General features: G+C 48.5%; 1 protein-coding gene across 1 annotated transcript in view; it reads left to right on the forward strand.

Annotated features, from left to right (window-relative positions):
- The window catches only part of LOC139060910 (uncharacterized), a 138,024-nt gene that overhangs the window by 63,719 nt on the left and 61,093 nt on the right, over positions 1-13,212 (forward strand). The window contains exon 2 of the mRNA XM_070540216.1: positions 4,953-5,070. The gene's annotated coding sequence lies outside the window, so the exon portion shown is untranslated. The remainder of the gene's footprint in view (positions 1-4,952; positions 5,071-13,212) is intronic.

The following is a 13,212-nucleotide window of genomic DNA, read 5'->3' on the forward strand; positions in this document are numbered from 1 at the left end:
GAGCGACTCGGCCGAGACACGAGGCTGGAGGGGTCGGGGGGAAGGCTACCTCTTGTGCTGGAACAATCGTCGGAGCGTTGTTCTTCCGAAAACCCGGGCGGCGTCGCACTGCGAGGCGTTCACAACGCACAAACGGCGGCGCCCAATTTCCCCGAAGAAATATGGCGAGCAATAAAAATCTCCCGGCCGCTCACCCCGGCCCGGCCATGGCAACGGCAGCGGCATCGGCATCGCCCAGTGAGCAAACAAGCAGCAACAGCCGCAGCAGCACAAACAGGGACGCTCGGTATAGCGGCTCATACGCGAGCGGCAAGCCCCGATTTCCCAACCCGGGCGGGCGGGATCCCCATAAATAACGCCCTCTCGCGAGAAGACCCCGAGCCGTCGACGCCTCTGTCGGACGTCGTCGTCGACGTCGTGCAGCTTCTACGGCCCCAAGATGCCACCGTTCCGCCTCGTTCTTTTGTTGTCGTTTTTTCTCTCTATCTCTTCTGCGACAGCGTCGATCTACCATAGTTGCGCAACGAACCCCCGACCTTCCGCCCCGAAAACTTACCGCCCTCCGCACCACTTAACCTACCCGTCCCGTCGGGGCTTGCCTATACGTGTCTCTGCCAGCCTGATCAAGACATTCCGGCACGCCGAACAGAGTGTACGGTATATACAAGGCGTCGTGTAGGGCTTGTTTGGACAGCACGAAACGAACGGCATAGAAAAGCGCCCTCTCGCGTAGAATCGACTTGCTCGCCTATAACTGCCTGCCCCCTCCTCTCCCCCCCCTCTCCTGCCCTCCGTTTTATTTATTTTCTTATGCCACGCACTGGTCGTTTAATTTGGGAATTCGACCTTTCGCTTCGCCTGCTCGCAGCGGCTGGCGTAATCGAGCCTATTTTTCGGCCGCACGCCGCTGTTCCCATTTTGTTGTGTTTTCTTGCCAGTCGGGTCGTAAACAATCAACAAGGAAGTGCGGAGGATTTGGCCTGTCTGCCCCCTCCCTCCCCCCCTCCTTCTTTTTCTCTTTCCCGTTTTTCAGCGTAGGGAGAGAGATAGAGAGAGAGGGTAATCATTGGAGTAATCATTCTTATTTAGCCTTCAAGACGCTTCAGAATAACTTAAAAGAAAAGGAACGTGAAGAGGAGTTATAGCCCATTATCGTATAATACCGTTGCGTCACTAGCTACGCGGAAGAATGTGTCGGAATTGCCCCCACACACGCGCAGTGCGAAAGTTGCGTAAGCGACCACGCATACGCTTGAAGCCAGTTCCGGCCAGCGTTCGCAGAGATGCTTCGGTACGTAACCAAGAGGATGCGCGCTTACATGTCTAAGCTTGCCCAACAAGAAATAATTTTACAAGCGAGGGCATTTTTTTTAATACTAAAACGGCGATCGTTACAGCAATAACGGCACGAGCAACACTGATTTATTTATATGTTCATTCATTTCAAGTCTGAATGCACCAGCGAAGTTACATGAATCTTCAGGGACAATATGGACTTGAACTTCAGCGTCCAGGGTCATGTTTTCAATGCTGTAATACGGCCACGGGCACAGCAGTAGAATATTGTTAGCTTTTGTGTGTGTGTGTGTGTGTGTGTGTGTGTGTGTGTGTGTGTGTGTGTGTGTGTGTGTGTGTGTGTGTGTGTGTGTGTGTGTGTGTGTGTGTGTGTGTGTGTGTGTGTGTGTGTGTGTGTGTGTGTGTGTGTGTGTGTGTGTGTGTGTGTGTGTGTGTGTGTGTGTGTGTGTGTGTGTGTGTGTGTGTGTGTGTGTGTGTGTGTGTGTGTGTGTGTGTGTGTGTGTGTGTGTGTGTGTGTGTGTGTGTGTGTGTGTGTGTGTGTGTGTGTGTGTGTGTGTGTGTGTGTGTGTGTGTGTGTGTGTGTGTGTGTGTGTGTGTGTGTGTGTGTGTGTGTGTGTGTGTGTGTGTGTGTGTGTGTGTGTGTGTGTGTGTGTGTGTGTGTGTGTGTGTGTGTGTGTGTGTGTGTGTGTGTGTGTGTGTGTGTGTGTGTGTGTGTGTGTGTGTGTGTGTGTGTGTGTGTGTGTGTGTGTGTGTGTGTGTGTGTGTGTGTGTGTGTGTGTGTGTGTGTGTGTGTGTGTGTGTGTGTGTGTGTGTGTGTGCGCGCGCGCGCGTGTGTAAAGAAAGAGCTAATGACCTACAGTTCATCAACAGAACGTCGTTCTGCTGTACAGCAGAGGTACACCTACAAAGTGGGTGAGGTCGTCCCTATAATGCCATCGCTTTAATGAAAGAAATGCGTATCGTGCCTCAAGCACGTATACCTCTAACTTACCGCCTAACGTACGGCGACATCGATTCGTAAACTTGTCCAGCAACTGGAGCCACTGGTATCATCTATCCAGTTAAAATTAAATTAAATTCTTTGATTTTAGGTGCCAAAAATCAACGATCTTATTACGAGGCACGCCGTGTAGTGGGGCCGGACTCCGGATTAATTGTGACCGCCGGGGAATTCTTTAACGCACACTTCCTTTTTTTTCCATTTCGATTTCCATCAAAATGCGGCCGCGGCGGCCGGGATTCGATCCCGCGACCTCGTGCTTACACACCGCAACGCCACAACCGTAAGTTACCACGGCGGGTCATCTATCCAGTGAGCCCCCCCCCGCGGGCTGGTGAGTAACAGGAAGCGGGTGCCCGTTTTGGCCAGACAAGACACCCCGCGTAACCTTTAGAGTGCGACAAGCAGGCGGGCCACGGTGAGGCCTGTTTATCTTTCTTCCAACGCCGCGTACGGTACATGGCCATAGCGCAGTATTTGCCTGGAAGCGGTCCTTCTTCTCTAACCGGCGTTTGGCCACCGTGCCTCCCCCCCCCCCTTCCCCAACCCCGCTTGCGTTTGCGGTTTCTGTAAGCGACCGGAACTCTATCCGCGTATTTGCACAATTATATAGTGTGCGAGCAAGCAAGTGCGCCCTTGAGGAAGCACGTGTGTGTTTGCCCCGAGCACACACTCCAGAAGGCGACCTTCCCTCGGCCGTCAAGAATGGCCACTCGCGCCTTGTGTTTACGGCACCAACTTGAGGAACGCTGCGACGTTCGTTCGTTAAACGCAGTGTGTGCCAGATGATCGCCGGTTGCTGCGAAGCTGGCGAAAGCGTCAAAGGGTTTCGCCCATTTGGTGGCGAATAAAGTCGCTGGCAGAGATGTGACGAGGCTTGACACAAGGCGCGCGTATAAGCATCGGGTATATGCGCGCGATTCAGACGCACGTGAAATTACTACTTGCTTGCGGTGGGTCTCTGTTGTCTTGTCTAAAACACATTTGCGGACCAGTGGGAAACGTCGCTCCAGGATGAGACGCCCACTTTGGCAGGTGAAGGTGAGGTAGGGATACACAGACGTTTCAGGAACTTGCTCGACAGAAGGGCACACAAACAAGTCCTAATGAACACAATCCAGCTCGCGCAACGGATTATCATTCAGGCGCTGTGTTTTGTAACGATCCGTTTCATTGTTGTTCTTTTCGGCCAGGTGTTCAGGGGAAGGTGAGGTAGAGCGAGACGTTCAGGAGACTATAGCGCGAAAAACGGTTAAGCGGCGAGAATACCAATCAACTTGTCCGGCAGGTTCGGGCGTCGTGTTTTGTAACGATCCATTTCATTTCCTGTTATTTTCCTCCAGGTTGTCAGGCGAAGGTGTGGCGGCGAGAGACGTTTAGGAGACTAGTTCAACCGAAGGAGGTACAAAGAAGGCCCCAACTTTGCATTCACAAATACTTCTTTCATGAGTTTCAGGAGTTCTTCGTTCAGGAGTTCAGGCGTTGAATTTTGTAATGATCCATTTCGTTCTCATTCCGTTCTTCGACCCGGTTTTTCGGGTGAAGGAGGAGCAGTGAGTTACGTTCAGGCGCCTATAGCGCGAAAGGCAGGCTGGCAAAGAAGACTTATCGATATAATCCTAGTCGCAGCGCGGTGTCCTTCAAACGCTGTATTTTCTAACGATTCGTTTAATTTTTGTTCGGGAGTCTAACAGGAAGGAGGCTCACAAATATCTAATTATAAATGCATGCCGACTCGCCCGGCGAGATGCTATTAAATTCAAGTGCCGTAGTTCGTAACACTTAATTTTATTTTCGTCAACGAAACTATATAGTGCAAAATATGAATACGCCAAGTTCCGTGGATACAACCGAACGCACTTGAACGTGGTATCGTCGAAGCGCTGTATTATGTAACGATCAATGTCATTACCGTTTAAGAAACTACCGCTATATATACGGGTGCGCAAAAATTCCTGTGAATATATGAATGCAGCTGAACAGTTCCAGTGTGCTAATATTCGGGCGCATATGTTGTACCGTTGTGTGTGAGTGGGGAGGGGGACTGGCTCAAAAGCGGCCTCGTGGCCATTGTCACCGTGATTGTTGCAGCTTGGCGCGACGGATGACACGAAGAGAAAAATGAAAAAATAACATGAATCGCAAAAAAATATATGGTCCCACTACAGGGCGCATGGTCCCTTTATGACAACGGTAAAGACTTCTCATTTTAAAAAGTTTGATAGCTGAGCGCCCGGCCGGGGCTCCGGAACTTGTGATTCAGGATGTATGAGAGCGAGGCAAGACTTCTATTGTGATAATTTTGTGATCTCTGAACAATGCATTGCTCTACCAAAGGCTAAGACAGAATGCTAAAAATGGATTACAAATGGCAGGAGCAATCTGTGACCGCTATGGACGTCGCCTGCTACGACCCAAAGTTGGCTCTGAGCTGACTTGCCAGCCCTGGCTGGTACGCCGTGTCAGCAGTGTTTGTATTCAAGAAAAAACTGTTATATGAATGTAACTACTGTAAAAGTCCTTAAAGGTACGTGCTTTTTTAGAAGTAAACGGCTGTTCAAGGGTACTTTCCTTGAGTGGGAAGCAATTACTCACGAAGCTGACGTAGTGTTTCTATCCTCCTAATCTTTTCTTTTTCCTCCTGTCATGCTTGCAGGCACCAGAAGCCAACGACCGTGGTGACTGCGAGTCCATCGGTCCTGATATCTGGAGCGATTACGTTACCTCGCATGGCAAGGAGGCACCCCTGAACCGAGACCATCGCCCAAGGGAATGTGAGTGGAAACGCTTGGATCGTTCCGCTCAATGTACTACTTTCCCTGCGATGTATGGTTCAGCCCGATATTGCCTTAGGAGGCGCGGTTAGAGGCTGAGAATATGGCTGGCTTAATTGGCCCGTGTCACCGTACCAGCAGTGTGGCTACAGGATGGAGTGAAGGAGCAGAAAAAAAAAAGTTATGCCTTTCAGTTACGAATCATGATGGACTGTCAATGAATCTGTGAAAGTTACAGTATTTCGTATCAAGGCCTATTGAAAGAAATTCAAAATGGTTGAATGTAATGATCTGTTTTAGTGAGTATTTATAGTTATGGTGTAATTAAATAGCTGCCCAATGTGCAACCATTCATGTCGCGTTCTTTTTTATCAAAGAAGAAAGAGAGATATAACGTTTTTTTATAAAGCGGATTGAATAGCCAGCGTTCTTTCGCCTACATGATACTCCGCAGAGAATAGGATGAAGGAGAAGAAAGGCCCTAAAAGAAAGTGAGCACAATGAAAAAAAAGTAGGAAACAAAAATAAATATATTTGAGCCATCGTACATGACCAGTGAAGCTGTTTAGCACGCCACACAGAAGTGACACAGAATTTTGAACAGAGGTACGAACACATTTATGGTCATGATCGATGGTCATCGTAATGATAGGTACGCACACACATTCTTGTATCACCTCCATTATTAAATGCGCAAGCGTTTCTAGGCCTACCCAACGAGAAATTTTTCCGTCACGTAAGACAATGAATGGCTATTACTCCCTTAAGCAGTGGCTCATACTCCCGCAAGAAAGAAAAAAAATATCACCTATCATAGAATTAAAGAGATGCAAGTGGCGCCTCTTCCGAACAACGTAGCTGCAGCGAAGCCAGAGTAATTGCGGAGCTGCAGGACGCTTAAAGTAGTCAACTGTGGAGCTGATAACTTCCAGCCATACACGAAGAATGCCATGCCGGTAGGCAGGTTTATGAATGTGTTAAGGCGAAGCAATTTACGTATTGTTCGAACGACTTCACCGCGTTTGCATTACTTTAAAACAATGTGCAGTGCTGGTAATTGCATTTCGCTTTTTCAACGTGCACGGTACTCTGCGGGAATCTGGAGGCGCACTGTTCCATGGAGTGCTTAATTCATTAGTGTCATCACTCTTACCAGATATAATTAACTTGCAATTACTGCTTGTTTGTACCAGCGCCTCGGTTTGACCGGACTTTCGATTCTGAGCTGCACTGCATTGAATGATGCGAACAAGCTTTCTTTTTTTTTTTTTTTACCAAGCGGACTGTGCAAAACCCTTACATTTCATATTGTTTGGCCTTGGGAAAAATATTGTGTATTTGATTCGATATTTGAAAGTTGTTTTCTTTTCTTGAAAATTCGAATTCGATCCGAAAACTTTACTATTTAATTACATCCGTATAAAAAAAATTCGATTCCATTATACATACATGGCGTGACAACTGAGAGCATGAGAAAAGTGGTAGGACAATACCAAATGTTCAGCGGACTATTATAGATACTAACACAGTAATACAAGACTGGTCGCATTGCTTTTCAAGCAACTGGCCTTTTCTTCCTTCAAAGTGTTGAACTGTTGAATGAACTTCACAACTGGCTTAGATTTCTCCAAAACAGTTCGGGTTACAACCTCCGGAACAGCCTTTTTTTAGGGGAGTGGGGCATTGGGGGTGGGGGTGGGGAGTTTATTACTGCATTGACGACTCAAATATAATAACGATACAGCGCACTGTACACTACGTACAATGCAGTTTTCATGAACAATAATTCAACTACTTCATGAGAACAGCCCTTTAAGCTCGGTGAGTAACAATAACACAACAAGTTAGAATAGCCTATTAATGTACAAAATTATACAATAAGCAGACGGGTGTATCTACGCGCATACTCGACTAGGGGCTTTCCGGTAAGCGCTGAAACCTTTTTCCTCTGTCTTTCTTTCTTCCTTTCTTTTTTTTTTGACACACGTTTTAAGTGCTGTTCATATTCACCGAAAATATATCGTGTACCTAGCCGCGTTCATGGCCGCATGCGTGTGTGAGATTCCGAAACTACGATGTTAGCACCATTGAGAGACGGCACTATATTGTGCTACCCATTGTGCTACCCATGAATATGTTGAATTAGCAATGAGAAGAGTTCAAACTCGGTATACTGTAGCAATGGCGGACTTCAATGCAAAAGTGGGGGAAAAGCAGGCTGGTGAACAAGCAATTGGCAACTAGGGCGTAGATTCTAGGAACGCTAGAGGATATAAGCTGGTAGAATTCGCGGAAAGGAATGAGCTGCGAATAATGAACACCTTCTTTAGGAAGCGTAGCAACAGAAAGTGGGCCTGGAAAAGCCCTAATGGTGATACAAGAAATGAAATTGACTTCATACTTTCTGCCGATACCAGCATAGTGAGGGATCCTGAAGTGTTAGGTAAAGTGCAGTGATCAGAGGTTGGTGAGATAACTTGAAGAGAGAAAGAGTAAAATTGGTCAGGAAGAAACAGGCCAACCTAGACGCAGTAAGGGTAAAAGCAGACCAATTCAGACTGCTACTTGCAAACAAATATGCAGCCTTAGAACAGAGAGATGAAGATGACATTTAGGTAATGAATGAAACCGCAACTAGGCTGGCTTCAGAAGTAGCAATTGAAGTGGGTGGTAAGGCACCAAGGAAACCAGTAGGCAAATCCTTCCAACTAACAAGGAACCTAAAAAAGAAACGACAAAGAATGAAAGTGTCAAACTCAAGAGATCAGATAGAATTCGCTGAACTGTCAAAACTAAGCAACCATGAGAAAATAAGGTATAAGGTAATAAGACTGAGGAAGCAGTAAAATATGGACGAAGCCTGAAATCAGTGAGAAGGAAACTTGGCATCGGACAAATCAAGATGCATGCACTGAAAGATAAGCAGGGTAATATCATCAGCAATCTCGAACGTACAGCAAAATCAGCGGGATAATTCTATACTGACCTGTACAGTACCCAGAGGGCTCAGGATAACTACACTCGAAACGGTAATGAACAGGATACAGAAACGCCTCCTATAACTAGCGATGAGGTCAGAAGGGCCTTGCAAGACACGAAACGGGGAAAAACGGCAGGAGAAGACGGACTACCAGTCGACATAATCAAAGATGGAGGAGACATATTTACAACATGGTGAACTATTAACATTACCTAAAGGTCAAGCTGGCACCACCACCCCTTCGAGTTTTTTTTTTTTTTTAATCCGGCGTCTTGCAGATACAAACAAACACAAAACCATTTTGTTATATAACGTCGTACGCTACGTGGTCGCAGCTATTCGAGGCTTAGGCAGTCTTTTTCGATACGACGATAAGAAATCTAGGGGCCAATATACTTCCGCGAGCCCACCAGATCCACAAGGTTCAATGCTTAAGGCAATGGCAGACGCAGCTATGTGTATGCCGTCACGGCCTGAAGGAAGCTGTCGGCGGCCTGCGATTCGATGACGCTGCAAAAAAATTACACGAATATAACACGTTTCTGTTTACTTAGTAACGACTCACACCTGCCGAAGTGTAACCGTTACATGCGTACCTGTCGTTTCACTGACGGCGCTAGCTGTACTACTTAGGATAGGCTCCGGGTTCTGTGAAGGGTGGCAATCGCACATCCAATATCCGATGCCTCCGTGAGGACCGTAAGCGTGGTCGGACGAAGAAATGCCAGTCATTTCTATCTGTGTTGTTTAAGACAAGACTGCGCAGACACACAAACACACTCAAACACGCACGCACACACAAACACACACGCACACACACGCACGTGTAAGACTGCGCCGCAATCAAAGGATGCTCAAGCGCATCATTCGTGCACCAAAGAGCGACAATTTCGCTGTGCCCGCTTCCCTCGAAAGCGCGAAAGACGCGGAAAGGACAACCACAGCAGCCCCCGACCAACTACCGAATCGAGAATAGAGCTCAACGTCGACGAAGTTCGCGGCAAACGCCTTTCATCGTGGCGGCACCTGTCGCGATACACACGGCTTTTCTTGGGTAATCGGCGGCAAGCGAAGAGCTGCTGGCGTGGCCTCCAAATGCAGGCATGGATCAGAGGCGGTACAGCAGCCGTCCATTGAATCTAGATAGAAAGGAGGAACACTGCGTAAAAAAAGAAAGGGTGGGTTGGTGGGTGGGAGAGGGAGGGGGTGTAGGACATTGGAAGCACCGAAAGCATAGCGTTTATACCGGGAGCGTCCAGTCGCCGATAGCACGGCGACAATCAGCCGAGCGGAACGACGATGGTATACGCTCAGCTCGAGAGGCCGAACGGTGCGCAATCATCACAGTCCTCGTTGCGGCTGGTCGCCCCGGCGTAGGTGTGCCACTCTTCGGACACTGGGGTGTCTGTCGGTGGACGGTTGTCGTGGCTGGTTCCCTTCTTTGAAAGCCGCGTCCAACGTTTGTTGCGTGCAGCGTTTGAGCAACGGTATATGTGGCTGTCGCACAAGTGGGTGCGAGCTTAGCCACGCGAGAGGGAGAGAGAGAGTGAGTGTCTTTAACTGAATCCCGGAGAGGTTGGCGCCTCCAGCAATACGCCTATAGCATGATAGTTCCAGAGGGGCAGGACGAAACATTAAATCATATTCGCGGTGCAAGACGAATACCCAACTACGCAGAACACGTCACAACGCTCCACGAGCTGAAGTATATATCCCATTGGGACCACTGTCTCTGAGAAAGTTTAAGAGGGCCTTATGCGTTGCGCCAGATGCACCGGCAGCGCTAGACCTTAGGACAAGGACGTGCTTTTTTGGGTCAAAGGACGTCAGTCTTTGATGGATGTTCAGTGCGCGCATTGTTAAAAGGACAATGGTGACGAGAAATTATGCAACAATTGATCGAAAGTGCTGATCTATTTCAAGAACCTGCATCTGTTTTGCTATTCATTTCTGACAAATGTGATGCCAGGAATGCCTATTGCGTTTATTTTTGCTGCTTTTGATGACTGAAAAAAATGAATAGCCAGAAATATTAATAATATTTGGGGTTTTACGTGCCAAAACCACTTTCTGATTATGAGGCACGCCGTAGTGGAGGACTCCGGAAATTTTGACCACCTGGGGTTCTTTAACGTGCACCTAAATCTAAGCACACGGGTGTTTTCGCATTTCGCCCCCATCGAAATGCGGCCGCCGTGGCCGGGATTCGATCCCGCGACCTCGTGCTCAGCAGCCCAACACCATAGCCACTGAGCAACTACGGCGGGTAGCCAGAAATATTGTGTATAATTTATTTATGCGTCAGAATTACAAGGTACTGTGCAACCGTTGTATCAACAAACTAACTCGACATCGGCAACTAAGGGTTTTTAAAAATATATTTTATATATATTTTTTTTATATTGATCTTTCCGCTATGAGAAAAGGAGTATCCGTCACCATTATAAGGTGACTTTGTCTCTTTCTTTTATTTTCATTTCAATAAAAAAGGGTGTTTAAAGGGACTCTGAGGACATACTCTAAATCAGGTTGACACAGATGGACTCGGCGCGATAGCTCAGTGGATATGGGCGTTGCCTTGCTGTGCCCTAGTTGTTCGTGGGTTCGATCTCAGCCGTTGCGGCTGCGTTCCGACGGGCGCGAATACAAAAAAAAGGACTTTTATGTACCGTGCATTGGTGCGTACACTTTATGGAACCCCAGGACTGTTAAAGTTATTCTGGAGCCCCCTGCTATGGCGTTAATCATAATCGACTTTACAGTTCTTCCCATACTTCTTTCTTTACGTTTAGGATGGTGGAACAGTCTTTTGAACGTCTATTTTCATTTCATATGGCGCAACAAACGTTGACTGCAAGTATACCACCGCTGATTTCACTCGATAAGACTGGTATACGGGAACAAATGCACACTAGAGCCCTGGGACAAAAGCGGGGGCGCAATCTGCGCCACGAAGGCCCGGCCTGCTGCTAACTTCACATTTATAAAAACAGCGCAACAGCGGATGGAGGACAGGAAGAACAAGTGGACGAATGCAAGCACTGACTTCCAACTGAGGGTTTAATAAAAAGGGCATATATATATGTACTCGAACATGTGATCGTAATCGAACTGTCACTTTGCGAAGTTGCTAACAGCGCTAAGACGCAAAAGAACAAAAACTAAAAGCAAACATAGTGACTCATCGTTCATTTGTGCGAAAGTGTGATGGATTAGGAGCGAGAACCACTCTCTGCGTGTTCAAGATAGGCCAATTCTTTGTCACGCAGGGCAACTGAAGGCATCCTGAGAAAGGGCAGATTATTCCATGTATCCCCAGATGCTGGAGACGTGGAATAATCACAACCGGAGGTTAGTGGTCTAAAGTGCTTACTGTGGTTAGTTCTAGGTGAGTGACGGTGGGGCAACCTCGTGTAATCGTTTTTTATCTACGTTTAAACGATCACGACACAGAGTGATACAGCGTTATCTGGCTCGTAAGTCCACCGCTCAGGATAAGATTAAGCTTTAAGGCCTTCTATAGACGCGGTAATACTATTACAGCTTAACTCTACCATCCTCTTTTCGTGGCCATTCAACGCTACAGCCAATCTGGATCACGAAAGCATTCGGCGGACCGGCGATCCCACGTCACGCTAGCGAGTCAGCCCCCGGGAGGGGGGAGGGGGGGTGCTTCCGTATCCGTCGTACCGTCAACCCGCTCCAGAACGTGCGAATCTGTCCCACATAGAAGCGCACGTCCCTGTTCCAGTGCCGATCTGCAAAAAAAGGACGACGAAGAAAAAGAAAGAAAAGAAACAGAAAGAAAAACGAAGCTCCCGCTATCGGGAAGTAGGTTATTTGGCGAAGTCGGGGCGGACAACACACACACACACGCACGCACCACTGAAAAGCACGCCACACGGACATCTATCTATCTATCCGACTCGGAAGCGCGTTGCACGCAACGGCACCTGCGGGCTTATAGCCGATCGGTCACCTTAAAGGCGTCGCCGGCACGGCTAGGTATCTCTTCTCACCGACAGACCGCAACGGTCGTCAAAGGAGGGAGCGCTCCCGGTGTGATTTCTCTTCACGGAAGCCGCGTTGTAAAAGGGTTTTGTTGTTGGTGCGTGTGTGCGTGTGTGTGTGTGTAGGGGGGGGGGGGGGGGGGGTGCTCGCGGTTGGTCACCGGGCGCGCTGAAGCTTGGTCGAGCGAATCGAGCCCCCGCCCGGAAGAAGCTATGGTACACAGGCTGGGGGGGACACTTAATGGCGAAGAAGGCAGTGGGTCGCTGGGCGAGGCGACAAGCCGACCGCGCGAAAATGCCGCGACGGTGCGCATTCACGCGCCGCGGTGTTTGGAACGGGTGTAGTTGTTGTCCGCGGCCGCGTCAAAAGACGAGGTTTTTTCTGCAGTGCGACGGTTGGGGGGGAGGGACTCCTTTACTGTAAGAGTCGCGTCGTCGCTCGCAGTCCGGTCGTCGCGTCTATCGTCTTCCTCGTCTCGTTAATGGCACGGTGTGCGCCCCCTGGGAACGGGTGCGTCCGCATATATACACGACCCGTAACGGTGACGTGTGCCGTACCCACGGCCGTGTACGGGCCGACGCATCGGATATTTTATATTTTTTTTACATAGTTTTAGTGAGCACGTTCATTCGCAAGCAAGTTCGGAATGACCTTCGGTGCTTTGGAATTGTGCTCGTTGTAGAGTATGTCGAGGCGCGTTCCGGTGAGCGAGTTCGCCGTGTCTCACCCTTACTACACTAGCATCGTGCGCTGTAGTAAAACACGAATAAATAATCATCGGTCACTGGCCAAAAGCCGTATTGCGAAAACTGGCAAACTCGATGCTGCTTTGAAAGGATATACTACCAGGCGATATAGTTGGCTTGACCGAATCAGCGACATTGGCGAGATATGGCACTGCGCAAGCACATCCTTTGGCCCTCGCATGGTCGGCCAATACGCAAAACCAGGCGCTCGCTTCGTCAGGGGATGCAAAAACGCAGTTTGAGACACGCTCGCTGATTCTGCAAGATTTTGTTTCCGCCTGTACGTTTTTCAGCGCGTACGAGAAACGGGCAACATACGAACAAACGACAAGCGCTGACTTTGAACTAAAAGCATTTTTTGTTTTTGGCCCACGGCAAAGTAAATGTGCAGGGGAAGACATGAGA

The sequence above is a fragment of the Dermacentor albipictus genome, chromosome 6 (assembly GCF_038994185.2).
Source record: "Dermacentor albipictus isolate Rhodes 1998 colony chromosome 6, USDA_Dalb.pri_finalv2, whole genome shotgun sequence".
Taxonomy (NCBI): Eukaryota; Metazoa; Arthropoda; class Arachnida; order Ixodida; family Ixodidae; genus Dermacentor; species Dermacentor albipictus.